The 23,541-nt window shown below is 44.5% G+C and overlaps 1 pseudogene; it reads left to right on the top strand.

Moving 5' to 3' along the window:
- The first annotated feature begins 498 nt into the window (after nucleotides 1-498).
- On the top strand, nucleotides 499-21,907 carry LOC110507132 (annotated as a pseudogene).
- The last annotated feature ends 1,634 nt before the right edge of the window (nucleotides 21,908-23,541 follow it).

The raw sequence follows: 23,541 nt of genomic DNA, 5'->3' as shown, positions 1-23,541 counted from the left end.
TGGGCTTCCTCTGCCCTATTTAAGGGCTTTATTGGCATGGGAAACATATGTTAACATGTCCAAAGCAAGTGAGTAGATAATAAATGAAAGTGAAATAAACAATAACAATTACAAGTAAACATTACACAGTTCAAAAGTCATATTATGTCTATATGCAGTGTTGTAACGATGTGCAAATAGTTAAAGTGCAAAAGGGAAAATAAACATAAATATGGGTTGTATTTACAATGGTGTTTGTTCACTTCACTGGTTGCCCTTTTATTGTGGCAACAGGTCACACGTCTTGCTGCTGTGATTGTACACTGTGGTATTTCACCCAGTAGATATGGGAGTTTATCAAAATTGGGTTTGTTTTCGAATTCTTTGTGGATCTGTGTAATCTGGGGGAAATATGTGTCTCTAATATGGTCATACATTTGGCAGGAGGTAAGGAAGTACAGCTCAATTTCCACCTCATTTTGTGGACAGTGTGCACATAGCCTGTCTTCTCTTGAGAGCCATGTCTGCCTACGGCGGCCTTTCTCAATAGCAAGTGAACTACGTCATCAAAGTTGGCATTCCGTCACACGAGCGTGGCGAAAATGGTGTCTGGTGGAGAACAACAACAGGGCCACATAGCCAGTGTTTTTAAACAGAAAAACAAAGAACATAAACGTGGCAAGCATCGGACGAAAGGAGAAATCGAACGGGAGAACAAGGGTACGTTTGTGACGGAGGAATGTGTCCCTTTCTGCTGCTGGTTGAAGCCATGGTCGTGCTGCTGCTGTGCTGCCGAACACGTGCTTCAAATTCTGTTTCGAACGTAACGTTAGCTGTGACAAATTAATATCATCAGATGTGGGAACTCCATACTTTCAGTGGTCGATTTTAGCATGTACAGCTTGGTGGGGCAAACACACAAAAAAACTTTTTGGGGATACATGACAGCAAAGGCACAACACTAAATAATACATTAATTGTACATCTATCCCTCCAGTGATAATGCTAAATTGTAATTATTTAGCCTCTATGGCATATTTATTGCCTACCTCCCTACTCTTCTACATTTGCACACACTGTACAGATTTTTTCTATTGTGTTTTTGACTGTACGTTTGTTTCTGTGTAACTCTGTGTTGTTGTTTTTGTCGCACTGCTTTATCTTGGCCAGGTCACAGTTGTAAATGAGAACTTGTTCTCAACTGGCCTACCTGGTTAAATAAAGGTGAAATAATAACAATAATAATTGCGCTATGACGGTGACAAACGGTGCCCACATACTGTTGTGGCGTACTGTCCCAACACCTTACCACTGCCGCACCAGGCTAACAACAGAGCCTTGTCTGGCAGCAAAACAGTTCATTTAGCCGAATTGACTTCCTTTAAAAAAACAGCTGAAATGGCTGACTTTAAAAAAATATATATATATTTTACCTTTATTTAACCAGGTAGGCAAGTTGAGAACAAGTTCTCATTTACAATTGCGACCTGGCCAAGATAAAGCAAAGCAGTTCGACAGATACAACAACACAGAGTTACACATGGAGTAAAACAAACATACAGTCAATAATAAAGTATAAACAAGTCTATATACAATGTGAGCAAATGAGGTGAGAAGGGAGGTAAAGGCAAAAAAGGCCTTGGTGGCAAGGTAAATACAATATAGCAAGTAAAACACTGGAATGGTAGTTTTGCAATGGAAGAATGTGCAAAGTAGAAATAAAAATAATGGGGTGCAAAGGAGCAAAATAAATAAATAAATAAAATACAGTTGGGAAAGAGGTAGTTGATAGGGCTAAATTATAGGTGGGCTATGTACAGGTGCAGTAATCTGTGAGCTGCTCTGACAGTTGGTGCTTAAAGCTAGTGAGGGAGATAAGTGTTTCCAGTTTCAGAGATTTTTGTAGTTCGTTCCAGTCATTGGCAGCAGAGAACTGGAAAGAGAGGCGGCCAAAGAAAGAATTGGTTTTGGGGGTGACTAGAGACTTGCTTAACCCTTGTTGTGTTCTGGTCTGTGGGACCCATTTTCAATGTTTACTAAAATTGGAGAAGAAAAATGATACAATGAATAATGTTTTCAATCTGAGACTCGTTGGCCTTTGGTAATTTTCTGGGAAGAACATGTAAAATAACACATTTTCATTGAGTGCTGTGCACTCCCTCCTAATGTATATTACATATGTGGACCTGAGGGTGATAAAAGTGGGTGAAAAACAGTAAGTAAAGTTTGCTGTGTGCCTTCACTCTGTCTTCCTCCTCCCTGGGCCTGCTGTTTCAACATATCACCAATAACATGTCTCCTGCTTTTCTCACACACTTTACCCTTTGTAGTGTGTGAAACTACACAATGTCTTGTGGGAACCTGCACAATGTTATTACAGTACATTATTTTGATACATTGTACAAAATTATCTTCCCACACTCTACACCAGCCAGGTGCAAATTGGGGGAGGGACACAACAAATATATAGCTTTGCATGTGTGGCTCCTTACCACAATCAATCAGTATGGCAAAAGTAATCTCTCCTCAGAGGGCCTAACACATCATTTTTGCAGAGAGAGCTGGTGTGAGCTAGTGTGGAAGGAGCATCTTCCACTTTGGAAGATGAAGAATTTTCTGAATATGAGGATCATGTCTCTGTCAATTCGGAGTCTGACAGTGAGTTGGAAGAAGAGGATGAGATTGACCCTCAGTCAGCCCGTCAGCAGCTAGCCCAGGACCAACCCGTTGGCAACCAGCTCATCAACAGCCTGCAGGAGAAGAAATGTGGACATCAAATAATTCTGAAATTAAATGGTCTTCTTGCCCAAGGAATGAGCCACCCCGTGTGGCTGCCAATGTGATAAGGATGCAACCAGGGCAGATGCGGATGGCGGTTCCTCATGTCTTCTTTTGAACTGTTCATCCCAGACACCATCCAGAAAATCATTCTGGACTTCACTAATTTGGAGGGAAGGTGTGTTTTTGGAGAGAGAGATGGAAGGAGATGGACCAAACTCATTTACATGCATACTTTGGAGTTCTTATCCTTGCTGGTGTTCAGATCCAATGGGGAATCAACAGAATCCCTGTGGGATCAAGAAACTGGCAGAGAACTTTTCCGTCCAACAATGTCTCTGGAAAACTTCCACATTATTTCCAGGATTATCTGCTTTGATAACTGAGACACCAGACAAGCTTGGCTGCAGAGAGACAAGCTAGCTGCAATCAGGTCAGTGTGGGACAAGTGAGTGGTCCGCCTTCCCCTGTTTTACAACCCTGGTGTAACGGTTTTCCTCGTCATCTGAGGAAGAGTAGTCAAGATCGGACCAATGCGCAGCGTGGTATGTGTCCAAGTTAATATTTAATAAATCAACTGGACACTGAATAACAAAGAGAGTGAACGAAACACACAAAACACTAAACAGAAAATAACTACCCACAACTCAAGTGGGAAAAACAGGCTGCCTAAGTATGGTTCTCAATCAGAGACAACGATTGCCAGCTGCCTCTGATTGGGAACCATACCAGGCCAAATACATAGAAATGGAAAACATAGAACACAAAACATAGAATGTCCACCCCAACTCACGCCCTGACCAAACTAAAACAGAGACCTAAAAAAGGAACTAAGGTCAGGACGTGACACCTGGACCCAACGTTACTGTTGATGAACAGCTTATGCCATTTAGGGGCTGCTGCCCCTTCAGGCAGTACATACCGTCTAAACCCGCAAAATATGGAATCAAGATCTGGGCTGCTTTGATGCTGCTTCATCATATGGGTGGAACTTGCAAGTGTATACAGAGAAGCCATATAGAGGAGGCCCTGAGAAAAACCAAGGGATGTGGGTTGTCCTGGACTTGACACAGGGACTCTGAGGCCACAACATCACATGGGATAATTTTTTTACTTTGCACAAGCTGGGACAAGAGCTCCTCAAGAGGAAGCTGATGATAGGAACAGTACGAAAAACCAAGCCAGAGCTCCCACCTTAGCTGTTGAATACACGTAACAGGCCTATCAATTCCTCTAAGTTTGTGTTCACGGCTGACACATCCCTAGTGTTCTACGTGCCAAAGAAAGGCAAAAATGTGGTACTCATGAGTACGCTGCATAGGGATGGGAGAATCTGTGGCCAGGAACATCAAAAACCAGAAATCATAATGGATTACAATGCCACAAAAGAAGGAGTGGACAATTTAGACCAGTTGGTGACTATTCTACTGTCACACTGTACGCTACTGGTGGAGAAGTCAGGTGCAGAAGAGCAGAGAGTTGTGAACAGGAGCACACTTTATTAAGGCAGAGGCAATAAAACAGACAGACGCCACTGCGTCAAAACCTCCAGCCAAAGGTAAAAGTGCTATGCGCGAAACAGTCACAAAAATTGAGCAAATGTTGTACAATAAACATCCCTCGTGAAAAGCCACGGAATAACGGGGAAAAACCCAGCCTGGCGCATACACACGAACATGTAACAAAAACATTTTCACACAAAGACATGGAGGGGAACAGAGGAATAAATACATGCAGTGTGATTAGGGAATGAAAACCAGGTGTGCAGGGAACAAGACAAAACAAATGGAACAATGGAAAAATGGAGCGGCAATGGCTAGAAAGCCGGCGACGTCGACCGCCGAATGCTGCCCGAACAAGGAGAGGAGCCGACTTCGGCGGAAGTCGTGACATCTACAATGTAGAAAATAGTAAAAATTAAGAAAAAACATTGAATGATGAGTAGGTGTGTCCAAACTTTTGACTGGTACTGTGTATAAATATATATATATTTTTTTACATTGTTTGCAAACTGATATGTGACATGTATTAATGACAAAATAACAACAAGCCCCCCCTGCCCTGAATGACGGGTCGGCACTGCATACTCACTGCATACTTACTCAAATCCAGGCTGCATCACATCCGGCTGTGATTGGGAGTACCATAGGGCGGCGCACAATTGGCCCAGCGTTGTCTGGGTTTGGCCGGACTATCGGGTTTGGCAGGGGTTTGCCGTCATTGTAAATAAGAATATGTTCTTTGTTCACATCCGGCTATGTTCACATCCGGCTATGGCTGTAGCCAGATGTGCTACAGCCTGGATTCAAACCAGGGACTGTAGGTGACACCTCTTGCACTGAGATGCAGTGGCTTAGACCGCTACGCCACTCGGGAGCAACAGCAATGAGCAAACAGTGGTTGTATTTGATGAATGCTTATTGAAAATGTATAGATTTCTACAAACAATGAAAGGCACGCAACTACAGAGGACGAACATGGGTACATGGTAGGCGTTTCATAATTTACATTTTTGAAGTATTGACCTTGGGCAAGTCCATGTATTAGGAGCTAGATTCCAAAAAAAGCCTGGTCTCTGCGCCACACCTTTGGTGGATCATCAGAAACCTCCTTCACCATGGAGAGGCGTTTAGTCCATTACCCTTACATCAACTGTAATTGTCTATCTGCTAGTGCACATGTTGGTAGCCATGCCCTTTCATTTGTTTCACCTTTGAATGATGTCATCCCCAACAGTCGATGACGTTGATGACTGCTCTTACCAAAAAACAGAAGAAAGAGGCGAGAAAGCTGGACAAAAGACACAAAGCCAACCAGCTGCGGCAAAATAAGAAGGACCTGGTAAGATGCTCTTGCATTTGACACAATGTCACTTTGGAACCACAGCGGTATAAATCAGGCAAGTTAAAGGTAGAGTCAGCTTTATGACATTGCAACGAGCAGCACCGCACATATTGAGATGAACACGATGCAAGACTTTGCAGTCACACAGAGTATATGCTACAATGTGGTAGCTATGGGACCATAACAGAGGAGAAGTTCAGCATCAATACACTCTCTAGTTGTTGTGGAAATCAGCACGATATTGCTATTATTTCGTACATTGCTGAGTCTATCTTAAATGCTACGTGTCTGTCCTGTCCAGGTCCTGGCAGAGAAATGTCATCTGGGCAGCAGGGATGGTCCCACCCACCTGGTGGCTGTGGTGGCCCTCCATGCAGGTGTAGATGCTGAGGCTGTGACCAGGCTGCTGTGGTGTGAGGAGGCTGGCTGGCTGGTGCGTGAGGATAACAGTGTGTATGAGGTCAGTGACAGCTTTAGCCTGGTCATGGCCCGCTTCAAACAGAGGTTCACCTTCCTCCACCCAGACCCAGGTAGCTCACCGACTTGGCTACAACAATGTGTTTATGTTGTCGAAACTAAAGTTTTTTAGATACTAACTATAGTTTACGTAAATGAAAGTGTAATCCATGTCTGGATGTACTCAACAATTATAAGGTAGCATTCTGAGTCATTCATTTACATTTGATATTTTATTCATTTAGGGGACGCTCTTATACAGAGCGACTTAAGGCGTCCGCATGCTTCCCATCCGAAACAGTTTAGAAGTGTTTGTGCATATATTATGATGACGTTTATGTTCGTTTTGGACTTGGGGGGGGGGGGGGTGCATTTTCTGGGGGCAAGCTGAAGTTCGGAGCCGAAGTCTACGCTCCTTCGTTGGTGATTGGTCAACAGTAGAGATTCTTCTATAAACTCTGTCATTCACTGAGAGACAACTCACTTTGATGTACATTTTTTTCATTGAGAAATACTGCACCAAACATATTAGTTAGATGTTAAATTAGATCTCTGCAAAAACATCATTTAATTATAGATTTCTTGAGATATCTTAGATCAATTCTGACTATTTTGAGGAAGTGTATACTTGCTATGGCGTCTCAAGATGGACAAACAGTACTATTGTCGTTATATTTACATTTTTTAAGCAGAGGTTTTCTAAGGGAGTATGCAAGCGCACTCATTCGGTTCGGCTAGCCGAGTTTGGCTAGGCACCAGCCGAACTGAAGCATGCTGACTCCTTTACAGGAGCAATTAGAGTTAAGTGCCTTGCTCAAGGGCACATCAACAGATATTTAACCTAGTCTGCTCGGGGATTCGAATCAGCTACCTTTCGGTTGCTGGCCTAACGCTCTTAACCGCTAGGCTACCTGCCTTCATTCAATGCTGACGCTAGTACTAATCCGATAACATAATCTCTGACTCTATTCTCTCCCTTCTCTCTCTAGTTGACATGCACTCTCTACTGGATGTGGTGAAGGTAGCAGATAGTCTGGTGTTTGTGCTGGACTCTACAGAAGGCTGGGACAGTTATGGAGACTACTGCCTCGGTCTCTTTGCACAGGGGCTACCAGCCCATTGTAAGCTTCCATACAAGCTATCCAAAAAAGATGCTCACAGTGCGCTTGATTTTTTTCAACTTGTTCTCTCCCCTTGCAGATTAGATAAATGTTTAGCAGATGACATACTGTAGATATTATACTGATTCCTTTACTCCAAATCTCAACTACCCCATCAATTTTTTCTCTGCATCCACTGTCATCTTTATCCTATATAACCTCCATTTCTCTCTCCCCCAGCTCTGGTGTGTCAGGGTGTTTCAGACCTGGCAGTGAAGAAGTGTGTGGACTCACGGCGGGAGCTAGCCAAGATATCCAAAATCCGCTTCCCTTGGGCGCGCCTCTTCCCTCTGGACTCAGACCAGGACGCCACACTGACTTCAGACACCTGGGAGCACAGAGGCAGAGGAGGTTGGGCTTCTGCTCCCGTCGGCCTCACCTCCTGGGCCAGCAGGCCCTACACCCCCAACAGCTCTGAGAAAGGGAGAGGCGAAGCCCCCACGGGCCTGGGGACCCTGCGTGTGTCTGGGTATGTCCGAGGCTGCCCTCTGCAGGTGGACAGGCTGGTGCACATCTCTGGGTTTGGAGACTTCCAGCTCAGTCAGATCGAATCGCCCATAGACCCCCTTCCCTTCAACTACGACCGCCCGTCCTGCCAAGCCTGGGAAGGAAGGAAACGTAGGCATGCAGGTGGGTCAGTTTCTCTCTCTCTATCTCTCTTAGGGCTCAGTTCCCCCGGGAGGGGAGAGAAATGGGAGGATTAGAGGGAACGTATTTAAGTTCACACAGGACAAAAGATAGGATAGACTGACCCTAGCTCCCCGGCACATACAGGTGAAGTCGGAAGTTTACATACACCCAGGTTGGAGTCATTAAAACTAGATTTTCAACCACTTCACAAATTTCTTGTTAACAAACTATAGTTTTGGCAAGTAGGTTAGGACATCTACTTTGTGCATGACACAAGTCATTTTTCCAACAATTGTTTACAGACAGATTATTTAACTTGTAACTTCACTGTATCACAATTCCAATGGGTCAGAAGTTTACATACACTTAGTTGACTGTGCCTTTAAACAGTTTGGAAAATTCTAGTAAAGGATGTCATGGCTTTAGAATCTTCTGATAGGTTAATTGACATCATTTGAGTCAATTGGAGGCCTACCTTCAAACTCAGTGCCTCTTTGCTTGACATCATGGGAAAATCAAAAGAAATCAGCCAAGACCTCAGAAAACAAATTTTAGACCTCCACAAATCTGGTTCATCCTTGGGAGCAATTTCCAAACACCTGAAGGTACCACGTTCATCTGTACAAACAATAGTACGCTAGTATAAACACCATGGGACCACGCAGCCGTCATACCGCTCAGGAAGGAGACTCGTTCTGTCTCCTGGAGACAGGAGAATAAACAGCTCTTTATGGTCAGAGCGTGACAGTTCCCCCCTCTCCTCCCCCAAAGGTGCGGACTCCGACCGCAAAACCTGACTCAATAGGGGAGGGCCCGGGTGGGCATCTACCGTCGGGGGCAGCTCCGGTGCGGGGCAAAGTCCCCACTCCGCTTGTGGATACGTCATCGGAGGAACTGGGCCGTAGATCGTCGCCGGGGACTCTGGACCGTGGATCGTCGCCGGTGGCACCGGACCTTGGATTGTCACCGGAGGCTCTGGACCGTGGATCGTCGCCGGAGGCTCCAGACCGTGGATCGTCGCCGGAGGCTCCAGACCGTAGATCGTTGCCGAGGACTCTGGACCGCGGTTCGTCGCCGGGGACTCTGGACCGCAGACTGTCGCTGGAGGCTCTGGTGGGCGGACCGTCGCTGGATGTTCCGGACCGCGGACGGTCTCAGGAGGTTGTGGACCGTCCTAGGAGGTTCCGGACCGTGGACCGTCGTTGGAGTTTCCAGACTGTGAAACGTCGCCGGAAGCTCTGGACTGGGAACTGTTGCCGGAAGCTCTGGACTGGGAACTGTCGCTGGAAGCTCCGGACTGGGAACTGTCGCCGGAAGCTCTGGACTGTGGAGGCGCACTGGAGGCCTGATGCGTGGGACCGGTACAGGTGGCACCGGACTGATGACAACGCGCCTCAGGGCGAGTGTGGGGAGGAGGCACAGGACGTACTGGACTGTGGAGGCGCACTGCAGGCCTGATGCGTGGGACTGGTACAGGTGGCACCGGGCTGATGACACGCACCTCAGTGCGAGGAGGAGGCACAGGACATACTGGACTGTGGAGGCGCACTGGAGGCCTGATGCGTGGGACCGGTACAGGTGGCACCGGGCTGATAACACGCACCTCAGGGCGAGTGCGAGGAGGAGGCGTACTGGACTGTGGAGGCGCACTGGAGGTCTAGAGCGTTGAGCTGGCACAACCCATCCTGGCTGGATGCTCACTTTAGCCCGGCAAGTTCGGGGCCCTGGCACAGGACGCACTGGGCTGTGGAGGCGCACTGGCAACACAGTGCGTAGAACCGGCGCAGGATATCCTGGACCGAGGAGGGGTACTGGAGACCAGGAGCGCTGAGCCGGCACAACCCGTCCTGGCTAGAATCTCACTTTCGCACGGCAAGTGCGAGGAGCTGGCACAGAACGCACCGGGCTGTGGATGCGTACTGGAGGCACATTGCGTATCTCCGCAAAACATGGTGCCTGACTGGTCCCACGCTCCTCACGGCGACTGTCTCGCTCCAGACACCAAACCATCCACTCTACCTCATCCCTCCCCTCAACTATCTCACAATACTCCTCGCTCAGTCTATCCCAATATTCTTCTTCGCTCTCAGATTCGCCCCTCGGCTTCTCCGACCACTCCGTGTGCCTCCCCAATTTACTTTTTGAGGCTCCCTTCCGTCGTGGCCGCGAACCCCGGTGTCGTCGTTGTCTTTCCTTCACCTCTTGCGTCTGCTTCCATGGAAGGCTTTCGTCTCCTGCCATTATCTCCTCCCAGGCCCAGGATACCTGCTCCTCCTGGCCACGCTGCTTGGTCCGTTTGTGGTGGGATCTTCTGTCACGTTCGTCATAAGGAGTAGACCAAGATGCAGCGTGATATGTTTCCATCCTTTATTTTGAAATAGAAACCTTCAAAGAACAAAACAAGAAAGCGAACAAACGAAACGTGAAGCTATAATAATGCTCACAGGCAACTATGCATAGACAAGATCCCACCAAGCACAATGGGGAAATGGCTACCTAAATATGATCCCCAATCAGAGACAACGATAAACAGCTGCCTCTGATTGGGAACCATACCAGGCCAACATAGATATACAATTCCCCTAAATAACCCAGCCTTAGTCACACCCCGACCTAACCAACATAGAGAATAAACAGCTCTCTATGGTCAGGGCGTGACAAAGGCTACCCAAAACGTTTGATCCAAGTTAAACAATTTAAAGGCAAGGCTACCAAATACTAATTGAGTGTATGTAAACTTCTGACCCACTGGAATGTGATGAAAGAAATAAAAGCTGTAATAAATCAATCTCTCTACTATTATTCTATAATTTCACATTCTTAAAATAAAGTGGTAATCCTAACTGACCTAAGACAGGGAATTTTTACTTGGATTACATGTCAGGAATTGCGAAAAACTGAGTTTAAATGTATTTGGCTAAGGTGTATGTAAACTTCCGACTTCAACTGTCGACTATTGCAGCATAGATACTGGAGGCTGAGACGCGGGGGTCGGGGGACACTGTGGCCCTGACCAACGATACCCCTGGACAGGGTCAACCAGACAGGATATAACCCCACACACTTTGCCAAAGCACAGCCCCCTCTAGAGGGATATCAACAGACCACCAACTTACTACCCTCAGACGAGGCTGAGTATAGCCCTCAAAGATCTATAGCCCTGCCTCCAGCTGTTTGCTTAGAAATTCTAGGGACAATAAGGATCTTATGCGTCTTGTGACCGTAGCGTACGTGTAGGAATGTACCAAATCGGAGAGATGGGTAGGAGCAAGTCCATGTAATGCTTTGTAGGTTAACAGTAAAACCTTGAAATTAGCCTTAACAGGATGTCAGTAATATTACTGGAGTAACATGATACAATATTTTGGTTCAAGTCAAGATTCTAGCTGCCGTATTTAGCACTAACTGAAGTTTATTTATCAGTTTAGCAGGAGAGTATAGCATTGCACTAGTCTAATCTAGAATTGACAAAGGCATTGTTTAGCTATTCTGCATTTTTGTGCACAATATTTCTGATTTTAGCAATGTTACGAAGATGGTCACAGCTTATCACGGGCTGATATCATTACATACAAAATTGACAGTGATTTAATTAATAACTTACAAACTATAGTGAAGGCATTTATCAGTTCTGCTTCTGCTTGTTGGCAGTACGTGCTAACTGTGCTCTCTATGTGTTTCAGGATGGTGGTGTTGATGAAATGGAGTCAGTGCGGGTGCTGATGAAGGCAGACCCAGCTCGCAGGGAGAGTCTGCAGGCCGAGGCAGAGGTAGGCCCCATGGATGGAGAGCAGACCTGGCCCACTGATACTGAACTGCTGGAGGCTGAAGGTAAAGGGAGAGAGAGGGCAGAGTTATAGAGGGTCGTTACGTTGAATTACATGTTAGATCTATGGTCGCAGTGCTGTTGTTGGCATCCATTGTATGGGTACTTTGAACTGGTTCATGTCAACACATTGAGTTTATTATTGTCTCTGGGTTTACAATGTAATGAACTTCTTTAATAAATGTTCTCCTTCCCCCCTCGTCCTCCCCTCAGAGGTCAGAAAGAGCAAACGTGCTATGAAGGGGCCTAAGGGGACATCAGACTACCAGGCCACGTGGATTGTGGATGAGGAGGATGAGAATGGTGAGGAGGCTTGAAGAGTGCACGGACGATGAGGAGGATGATGACGCGATGATGGACGAATCCATAGATGAAGAGGACCTTGACTCTCAGGTGGTGTGTAGTGAATACAATCCACAGCCTGGGAAACTGAAAAGTCTGCACAGAAGAATAGTTATGCATGTATTTTTCCAGCACATACATTAGGTTCAAGTTTTATTGTTACGTGCCCAAGTACAGTGCTTTTCTTGCAAGCTCTAAACCCAATAATGCAGTATTCATAAACAATAACATAAGGAAAAGCAAAGACACTAGAAATTAGAACACGAGAAAGTAAGAAGCTATATACAGGGTCAGTTTCAGTACCATATTTACAATGTGTAGGGATACTGGAGTGATAGAGGTAGATATGTATAGGGGTAAGGTGACTAGGCATCAGAATGTATGACAGAGTAGTAGCAGTGTAAATGAAGATTGTGTGTGTGTAGAGTTAGTGTAAATGTGTATGCATGTTATGTGTGTGTTGTGGTGTCAGTGTGAGTGTGTGGAGTCCTGTGAGTGTTCATAGAGACAGTGCATAAATTAATGTGAGGGTCAACTCAGTTGGTGTAGCCATTACTACAGAAGAAAGAGTGACAACTGTTACACTGACCTTGTCCTGTCCCAGGGCATTGGGTGCACTGCTAAGGTGTTTGTTTACATGTTTGTTTACCCTCTGCCTGTTGCGATAGTGAAACTACTAAAGGAAAGCGTAAGCAGACAGAGTAGTGTAAGGAGAAGAGGGTGATCCTACAGTCTGAATTGATTGTTGAGACGTCTGAGCTGATGTGGGGTGATGCGGAAGACGTCAGGGGGAAGCAGCTCAGACAGGACAGTGATTGGTGGAGAAAAACAGTTACGGCGCCGGGCGGTGTGTGGTTGGGGGTGGAACAAAACAGTGTATACGTAACCCGTGGTTGGTCTGCGGTGCAGCACCACTGTTTGTTTTCTCAGTGTCTGCCTCTGGGCTGTAGTGCCAGGCTGCTCACCGTGGCAACAATAGTGTTTGGAGCAAGGGTCCCAAGAGAAGCCACCTGATTTCCTGCTCCGCGGACACAACTTCCTGTCTGGACCAAGGGAGGGACGGCCATTTATTTATAACAGCCTTGCTTGAAAGAAAGGGGGAAATTCGTCTTTGGAGAAAAGGTTCAGCTCCATTTATTTTCTTTAATCGTTATTAGAATGTGTTTGATGTTGGGGTTAGACAGGATTTAACATCTAGGAGATGTTAACAATGGAGGAAAGGGTGCTGGGGATGATCGTGATTATTATTATTATTACAGCTGGAGTTGTTCTGAAGGTTGTGAATCGACCCCATGCAGTGTGGATCCCCCCCCCCCCCCCCCCCCATGTATCTCTTGCTTACTGTAATGCCACTTCTGTGAGAACCACTTTTACACTTCTTCTAACTTCCTTGGGCCAACACCATGATTTTTCAACGCCGATACCGATTATTGGAGGACCAAAAAAAGTTTGAAATGTATTTGTGATAATGACAATTACAACAATACTGAATGAACACTTATTTTAACTTAATGTAATACATCAATAAAATCAATTTAGCCTCAAATAAATAATGAAACATGTTCAATTTGGTTTAAATAATGCAAAAACAAAGTGTTGGAGAAGAAAGTAAAAGTGCAAAATGTGCCATGTAAGAAAGCTAACGTTTAAGTTCCTTGCTCAAAACATGAGAACATATGAAAGCTGGTGGTTCTACAAGTTTTAGGTTGTAGTTATTATAGGAATTATAGGACTATTTCTCTCTATACCATTTGTATTTCATTAAACTTTGACTATTGGATGTTCTTATAGGCACTTTAGTATTGCCAGTGTAACAGTATAGTTTCTGTCCCTCTCCTCGCTCCTCCCTGGGCTTGAACCAGGAACACAACTACAACAGCCACCCTCGAAGCAGCGTTACCCATGCAGAACAAGATAGGCTTGAAGTCATAAACGGCGCAATGCTTGATGCACAACAAAGAGCTGCTGGCAAAACGCACTAAAGTGCTGTTTGAATGAATGCTAACGAGCCTGCTGCTGCCCACCCCCGCTCAGTCAGACTGCTCTATCAAATCATAGACTTAGTTATAACATAATAACACACATAAATACGAGCCTTAGGTCATTAATGTGGTCAAATCCGGAAACTATCATCTCGAAAACAATACATTTATTCTTTCAGTGAATTACGGAACCGTTCTGTATTTTATCTAACGGGTGGCATCCATTAGTCTAAATATTCCTGTCACATTGCACAACCTTCAATGTTATGTCATAATTACGTAAAATTCTGGCAAATTAGGCAGCCCAAACTGTTGCATATATACTGACTCTGCGTGCAGTGAGGAGTGACACAATTTCACCTGGTTAATATTGCCTGCTAACCTGGATTTCTTTTAGCTAAATATGCAGGTTTAAAAATATAAACTTCTGTGTATTGATTTTAAGAAAGGCATTGATGTTCATGGTTGGGTACACATTGGAGCAATGATACGCACCGCATCGATTATATCCAACGCAGGACACGCTAGATAAACTAGTAATATCATCAACCATGTGTAGTTAACTAGTGATTATGATTGATTGATTGATTGTTTTTTATAAGATAAGTTTAATGCTCGCTAGCAACTTACCTTGGCTTACTGCATTCGCGTAACAGGCAGTCTCCTCGTGGAGTGCAATGAGAGGCAGGTGGTTAGAGCGTTGGACTAGTTAACTGTAAGGTTGCAAGATTGAATCCCCCAAGCTGACAAAGTGAAAATCTGTCGTCCTGCCCCTGAACGAGGCAGTTAACACACTGTTCCTAGGCCGTCATTGAAAATAAGAATGTGTTCATAACTGACTTGCCTAGTTAAATAAAGATTAAATAAAGGTGTGTAAAAAATAAAATATCTATTTTTTTAAATCGGCCAAATCGGTGTACAAAAATACCGATTTCCGATTGTTATGAAAACTTGAAATTGGCCCTAATTAATTGGCCATTCCGATTAATCGGTCGACCTCTAATAAATAGTATAATGCCCTTGGCTTGAACCTCATTAACACCAGTAGTTCACATTACATACGGTGCCTTTGAAAAGGATTCAGACCCCTTGACTTTTTCCACATTTTGTTACAGCCTTATTCTATGTCACGTAGAGTAGGCCAGAAGGCTAAACTGGATAACCTAACCTCTATCAAAATAAAAATATGGCGGAGCCGCAAAAGTTCTTCTGTGCAAAGGTGTTTATTTACAAGTGATTCCGGAACAAAAAACAACAGTACTGCCATCAACGTCTACCTTATGGGACAGCTTAAAAACAATGCTGCCCCATCCACAGCTCAATCCAAAAAATGCCTTTTTTTAGAGACTGGAGAGAGGCTCCTTTTGTAGGGCTAGCCCCTCCCCTCAGAACAATTAACCCTAATTAATTAATCAATTAACAATACAAACCTACATTTTCCATGAACTAAACATACTAAAGGATATACATTGCAACACAGTTTTAAACAATATCACAACATAACATTTACAACATTACATCACTACTGACAATATCTTTCAATATGCCCATATGCATTAATGAGCCATTTGGGACAGGCACTATAAAGCCAACCCAATTCCCTTAGCTCGGGTCCTTTTCCAGCATACCCGGAAGCTACAGAGCTGGAGAGAGAGGAACAGAACAAACAAACAATGCGCTCATCCACAACATTGATAAGTATAATAATTATTGTATCTCTCAAATATGAACATTGACAAGTGTGAAATGCCTGCACCAAGACAGAAGTTAATTTGTGTGTCGACCCACATTGTTAACTTATGGTATAATGGCGCAGGGAGGAGTGATGAATATGTGTGTGCGTTAAAGAACCAAATGCTGCCCGCGGCCAGTGACGGACTTCTACGTCACATTCTAAAAAATATTAAATAAATAAAAATACTCAGCAATCTACACACAATGCCCCATAATGACAAAGTGAAAAAACAGAAATGCCTTATTTACGTAAGTACTCAGGCCCGTTGCTATGAGACTTGAAATTGAGCTCAGGTGCCTCCTGTTTCCATTCATCATCCTTGATGTTTCTACAACTTGATTGGAGTTCACCTGTGGTAAATTCAATTGATTGGACATGATTTGGAAAGGCACACACCTGTCTATATAAGGTCCCACAGTTGACAGTGCATGTCAGAGCAAAAACCAAGCCATGAGGTCGAATAAATTGTCCGTAGAGCTCCGAGACAGGATTGTATCAAGGCACAGATCTGGGGAAGGGTACCAAAACATTTCTGCAGCATTGAAGGTCCCCAAGAACACAATGGCTTCCATCATTCTTAAATGGAAGAAGTTTGGAACCACCAAGACTCTTCCTAGAGCTGTCAGCCTGGCCAATCTGAGATTAAGGTAGCCCCCCGCACCTCTCTGAGGGGTTGGGTTAAATGCGGAAGACACATTTCATTTGAATGCATTCTGTTGTACAACTGGCTAGGTATCCCCTTTCCCTTCCTAAATGGGGGTCTTGGTGCAGGTCTCTGGTGCATCTGTGCAGCACTCCACCAATCAGGCCTTTATGGTAGAGTGACCAGACTGAAGCCACTCCTCAGTAAAAGGCACATGACAGTCCGCTTGGAGTTTGCCAAAAGGCAACTAAAGACTTTCAGATCATGAGAAACAAGATTCTCCTATCTGATGAAACCAAGATTGAGCTCTTTGGCCTGAATGCTAAGTGTCACGTCTGGAGCAAACCTGGCACCATCCCTACAGTGAAGAATTGTGGTGGCAGCATCATGTTGTGGGGATATTTTTCAGCGGCAGGGACTGGGAGACTAGTCAGGATCGAGGCAAAGATGAACGAAGCAAAATACATAGAGATCCTTGATGAAAACCTGCTCCAGAGCGCTCAGAACCTCAGGCTGGGGCGAAGGTTCACCTTCCAACATGACAACGACCCTAAGCACACAGCCAAGACAACGCAGGAGTGGCTACGGGACAAGTCTGAATGTCCTTGAGTGGCCCAGCCAGAACCCGACCAAACATCTCTGGAGAAACCTGAAAATAGCTGTGCAGCAACACTCCCATCCAACCTGACAGAGCTAGAGAGGCTCTGCAGAGAAGAATGGAAGAAACTCCCCAAATACAGGTGTGCCAAGCTTGTAGCGTCATACCGAAGAAGATTTGAGGCTGTAATCGCTGTCAAAGGTGCTTCAACAAAGTACTGAGGAAAGGGTCTGACGACTTATATAAATGTGATATTTAAGTTTTTTTATTTTTAATAAATTAACAAACATTTCTAAACCAATTTTTGCTCTGTCGTTATGGGATAATGTGTGTAGATTGAAGAAAAACAAATGTTATCAATTTTAGAATAAGGCTGTAACCAAACAAAATGTGGAAAAAGTCTGGTGTATATGATGTAGTATGTACAGCAGCTCTACAGTAGAAACTAGTGATGGGGGGGATCGATACAGTTGCATATCGTCGGGATATTATTTTTGACGATATATAGTATTGACAATATCGCAATATTATTTTTGCCCCAGATGGCTGTACTTTCACCAAAATTCCAGCATATTTCCTTCATAGCTTGTTTAATAGGGAGCAAATTTTGTTTTCAGCACTTTTATTTCAATGTCTGATCAAAACTCGTTTTCTCATGGCTGTCTCTTGTCCCTCTGCAGCAGACATATAGTGAGCAATATGTTTGGAACATCGAGTCATAATAAAATCACAGTATCTAATCGCAATACATATAGAATTGTGAGAATCGCAATACAATTCCCATCCCTAGTAGATGCTGCCTCAGGTGGTGGTTCGGAGGAGGAGCTGAATTCCACATCAAGCAAGGGTGGATCAGACCAGCGCTATGATGAGTACATGGATGAGGCAGAGGAAGGGGAGGGGTTAAAACGCTACCGGGAGGCCATGGTCACCCATGGTTCACATACAGGTAACTGCCAAAATAAAGGAAACACCAACATAAAGTGTCTTAATAGGGCGTTGGGTCACCATGAGCCAGAACAGCTTCAGTGCCCCTTGGCATATATTCTAAGTGTCTGGAACTCTATTGGAGGAATGCGATACCATTCTCACACGAGAAATTCCATAAATTGATGTTTGATGTTTTGTTGATGGTGGTGGAAAACACTGTCTCAGGCGCTCCAGAATCTCCTATAAGTGTTTGATTGGGTTGAGATCTGGTGACTGAGACACACACACCGTTTAAACCCCTTATGCTCTTTTGAGACCCCTGAGATCTCTTCTAGCCATAGTAGCCAAAATAATGGCAATTTCTCAATTTTTATACATAACCTTAAGCATGATGGGATGTTAATTGCTTCATTAACTCAGGAACCAAACCTGTGTGGAAGTACCTGCTTTCAATATACTTTGTGTCCCTCAAGTGTTTCCTTTATTTTGGTGGTTACCTGTACGTTGCGTTTATATTTACATTTGGAAAAATGGTCTAGCAGAATGTGATAACCTTGATGAACAGCTCATTTCCAGCCAGTGACTTGATCCTGGCCTCTGGTCAAAGAGTCAAAGCACTCCAAGATGTAACATTTCCTTTAGCAACACTCAAGGGAAAGTCTGAGGAGGGAGGAATGTACCAAACTGGTCTGAAACATCTGGTCATATGTAGTAGACAATGCCTTCGAGCCGTTAACGCCCAAACTTTACTTTCCAGGACGTCCTGGCCCAGCGTAATTATTTAGCTATACGTTGACGTTGCTAATTTCCTGTGTGCTCAGGTTCCAGCGTTACAGGGGCCGGAAGAATTTCCGCTCCTCCCCCTGGAACCCAGTGGAAAACCTGTCCGCAGACTACTCCCGCATCTTCCAGTTTCAGAGCTTTGAGCGCACAGGCCGCCGCATACTAGCTGAGGCTGCGCAGGAGGAAGAGGGACCATGGTAAGAGTCTGCCGTGTGTGTGTGACATCCTGTTTCAACCCTGTCCCCTCTCTGTGCCCCCCCCCCATCCATTAACCCTGCTCTGCTCTCTAGGTGGGCTGGTATGTGACCCTCCATGTAGTGGATGTTCCCCCCACGGTGATGGAGAGTGTCCAGGCAGGCAGGCCTCTGGTGCTGGTCTCCTTACTGCCACATGAACAGAAGGTATACAGTATTGGCATACTCCTGAATGAATGTATTCAGTCTGAAAGTTAATAATTGTAACCCATTTCTGCTGTAAAATATGTTGCTAAAATTGTACACAAACTACAGAGTAATAGAAATTCTGAATATATATATATATATTTGTATATTATAAATATGCACTATATACAAAAGTATGTGGACACCCCTTCAAATTAGTGGCTATTTCAGCCACTACCCGTTGTTGACAGGTATATAATATCGAGTACACAGCCATGCTATCTCCATAGACAAACATTAGACATTAGGCAGTAGAATGGCCTTACTGAAGAGCTCAGTGACTTTCAACATGACACCGTCATAGACAATTCCAAAAAGTCAGTTTGTCTAATTTCTGCCCTGTTAGAGTTTCCCCGGTCCACTGTAAGTGCTGTTATTGTGGAGTGGAAACGTCTAGGAGCAACAACGGCTCAGCCGCAAAGTGGTAGGCCACACAAGCTCACAGAACAGGACCACCAAGTGCTGAAGGACGTAGTAAAAATCGCCTGTCTTCGGTTGCAACACTCACTACCGAGTTCCAAACGGCCTCTGGAAGCAACGTCAGTACAATAGCTGTTCGTCGGTAGCTTCATGAAATGGGTTTCCATGGCCAAGCAGCCGTACACAAGGCTAAGATCACCATGTGCAATACCAAGGGTCGGCTGGTGTGGTGTAAAGCTCGCCACCATTGGACTCTGAAGAGTGGAAGAGTTAAACTATCTGGAGAGTTCAACTATGTGGCAAAAGTTTGGGAAAGCCCTTTTCTGTTTCATCATGACAATGCCCACGTACACAAAGCGAGGTCCATACAGAAATGGTTTGTCGAGAGCGGTGTGGAAGAACTTGACTAGCCTGCACAGAGCACTGACCTCATTCCCATCAAACACCTTTGGGATGAATTGGAATGCCAACTGCAAGCCAGGCCTAATCTCCCAACATCAGTGCCCAACCTCACTAATGCTCTTGTGGCTGAATGGAAGCAAGACCCCAAAGAAATGTTCCAACATCTAGTGGAAAGCCTTCCCAGAAGAGTGGATGCTTTTATAGCAGCAAAGGGGGGACCAACTCCAAATGAATACCCATGATTTTAGAATGAGATGTTCGACGAGAACGTGTGTGTGTGTGTATTTGTGTGCGTGTGTACAGTGCCTTCGGAAGGTATTCAGACCCTTGGACTTTTTCCACATTTTGTTATGTTACAGCCTTATTCTAAAAAAATGTTTTTTTTTTTAAATCCTCAGCATTCTACACACAATACCCCATAATGACAAAGAAAAAAACAGGTTTTTAGACATTTCTGCACATTTTTTAAAAGTAAAGAACAGAAATACATTATTTACATAAGTATTCAGACCCTTTGCTATGAGACTCAATTGAGCTCAGGTGCATCCTGTTTCCATTGATCATCCTTGTTGTTTCTACAACTTGATTGGAGTCCACCTGTGGTCAATTCAATTGATTGGAATGATTCAAAGGAATTGTCCGTAGAGCTCCTAGACAGGATTGTGTCGAGGCACAGATCTGGGGAAGATCTGTGACACTTCCCAGAGCTGCAAGACTTTTCCCAGACTCTTCCCAGAGCTGCCCGCCTGTCCAAACTGAGAAATCGGGGGAGAAAGGCCTTGGTCAAGGAGGTGACTAAGAACCCAATGGTCACTTTGACAGTGCTCTAGAACTCTTCTTTGGAGATGGGAGAACCTTCCAGAAAGACAACCATCTCTGCAGCACTCCACCAATCAGGCCTTTATGGTAGAGTGGCCAGACTTAAGCAACTCCTCAGTAAAATGGTTACAGCCCGCTTGGAGTTTGCCAAAAGTCACCTAAAGACTGTCAGACCATGAGAAACAAGATTCTCTGGTCTGATGAGTCCAAGATTGAACTCTTTGGCCTGTAAAATGTTCTAACATTTCTAAAATCCAGTTTTTGTTTTGTCATTATGGGGTGTTGTGTGTAGACTGATGAGGGAAACATTTTAGAATAATGCTGACTTAATAACATGTGGAAAAAGTCAATGGGTCTGAATACTTTCCGAAGGCACTGTATATAGATAGACAACCCTAGCTTATGGTCTTATTAACACTATAGTTCATCAGAAACTATTCTTCCAGTTCCTTACCCCTTGGTTTCTTTCTATCCTCTGTGATCAGATGTCAGTGATGCACATGCTGTTGAGGAGACACCCCATCAACACAGACCCTATCAAGTCTAAAGAGTAGCTGGTGTTCCACTGTGGATTCAGGAGGTTCAGGGCCTGCGCCATCTTCTCCCAGCACACATCAGGTTAGGAGAGCTGGCTAAACTGCACCATTTATGTCTTGAACAAAATTATCTATTGAATAAAAAGTATGGCAAATATGCTGACACTGTGGGGACTGGAGTATTGTGTGTTGGCTAGCTTTCAGCACTTTAGCATTAACAAAGCAAGTGATGGAACCATGTCTACAGTCAGTGTTCGGCTCAGTGTTGTATCTAACCTGTGATTGGCTCTCTCTCCAGCCGACAAGCACAAGCTGGAGCGTTTCCTTTGAGCTGACGCCCCCACGGTGGTTTCGGTAAAAGCCCCCATTACATTCCCCACCGCTGGGGTACTGCTCTTCAGACAGAGGGAGGATGGTAAGGACCTGGATAGAGTGATGTTTGGCTGAATTAGTATGTCTCTATCTGTTTGAAAATGGGGAAGGCCAGAGGAACACACTGCCATTCTTTGCTTCTGTGTTCATATAAATGTTTGTGTATCTGATGTGTAGCTGAATTAGTATCTCTGCCTGTGTTTGAGCCTGTATCTCTCCTGGGCTCCCGAGTGACGCATATCCCCATAACTTCTCAGTCTGTTGCACATGGCACCCCATTCCTTTGATAGTGCACTACTTTTTTTTATATAGTGCACTATATAGAGAATCTGTACCATTTGGCCCACACCTTCTGTCGTACTACCAATGTGGCGATGTAGGAAGTGGCTCTGACTCACCTGTGGTTTACATGATGTATCTTCATTTTAACTGACCTCTGCTCTTTTCTCTCTGGTAGATGACATCCTGTGGTTTAAGCCTGTTGAGCTCCAAGTGGGGTTGGAGAGGACACATCAAGGAGGCCCTAGGGACAGAGAAACATAAACCTTGTCAATACGTCGCTGGACATATGTACCTCTGCCCCTGCCCTGGGTCGAGGGAGAAGGGACTCAGATGCTGGATGATTTTGACGTGGAGTAGGTCTGTTGCAAGAGGTGTACTATATGGGTTTTGGAGTCTGTTCTGATGGACTTGTAAGGACTGTGGCGATGACATTTTCACTCCAAGAGATGGATTGTCATTTGTATTAAATAAAACCTATCAGACCAAATCACTTGTTTATTTTTATTTCATTAGAAAACGTCCTTGTGGTCCAGTTTGTTTCCTGGCCATTAGATGGCAGCAGTGTATAAGAGGAAACAGGCTCTTTGTTGCAGTGACTGATAACTGGGTGGAACTGAACTCACTGATTATCTGAGACTCATGCACTGTCATGTCCCTGTACTCAAACACTAAAAACTTGAAAAAACATGAATAAAATGTTGAGGCATAATCAGAGGGAGCATGTTCAGATCAATAATACTGTTGTACAGATTCCATTCTCAATTTCAACATGTTTGGCACATGAATTACACAGAAATAGATCATCTGAACAACAATGATCACAATTTTGGATGAACTAGCTTGCCTTTTCTATTTAGGTCCATTGCTCACTCTGTTTGGGGAAGTCTTCTCCAGCTCTTTCCACTGCCATTCCTTTAGGTCTTTACATTTTATTCCCATATTGTAATTGTTTTTTTTGTTTATTTTAAACAGATAGTGTACATTTCTGACGAAACAATTTGTGCCTGTTCAATTAATTGTATTGTTTGAAAAAGTTTATTCTAAACACTTGGTTGACTGCTTATATCCTCCACACTAGCTACGGTCTCAGACTTTTACACAGTGCATCGCCCCCATCTCCCCGGTTGTCTCTCCCCGACCTGAAGACTCCATTTCATCACCAGTCAGACTCAAGCAGAGAGCGCATGACCCCATGTTGGTCTCTCTGGATCCCCAGCGCTCAACAGTTTTACATCCCTCCCCATCCTCATCCCATGCTTTATGCTCCTCAGAGAAACAGTGATTTATGAATTGTAATATTTATCATAAAACTTCTCTTGCATGCTTGCAGCTCCATTATTCATCCGGGGTCTCTGTTGGGACTGCACCAAAGAGGCATGCCAATATGTCTGGGAAACTGGAAGGTGAAGACTTGGGGTTGGAGGAGCGGAACATGATCCAAGAAATGGAGGGGATCAAAAGTTCACTGTGTAAATTTTTTCATACTGCGAATTTGATTACAGTGTGGAAAAAGTTGAAAAATAAAGATTAAACAATCGCACGAGTAATGCCTCTTTATTGCCTTGGGGGGCACGCCGGGAGCCC

The sequence above is a fragment of the Oncorhynchus mykiss genome, chromosome 27, assembly GCF_013265735.2.
Source record: "Oncorhynchus mykiss isolate Arlee chromosome 27, USDA_OmykA_1.1, whole genome shotgun sequence".
In the NCBI taxonomy this organism is placed as follows: domain Eukaryota; kingdom Metazoa; phylum Chordata; class Actinopteri; order Salmoniformes; family Salmonidae; genus Oncorhynchus; species Oncorhynchus mykiss.
Note: the sequence above shows the minus strand (reverse complement) of the source record. Positions and strands in the feature narration are given on the sequence as shown.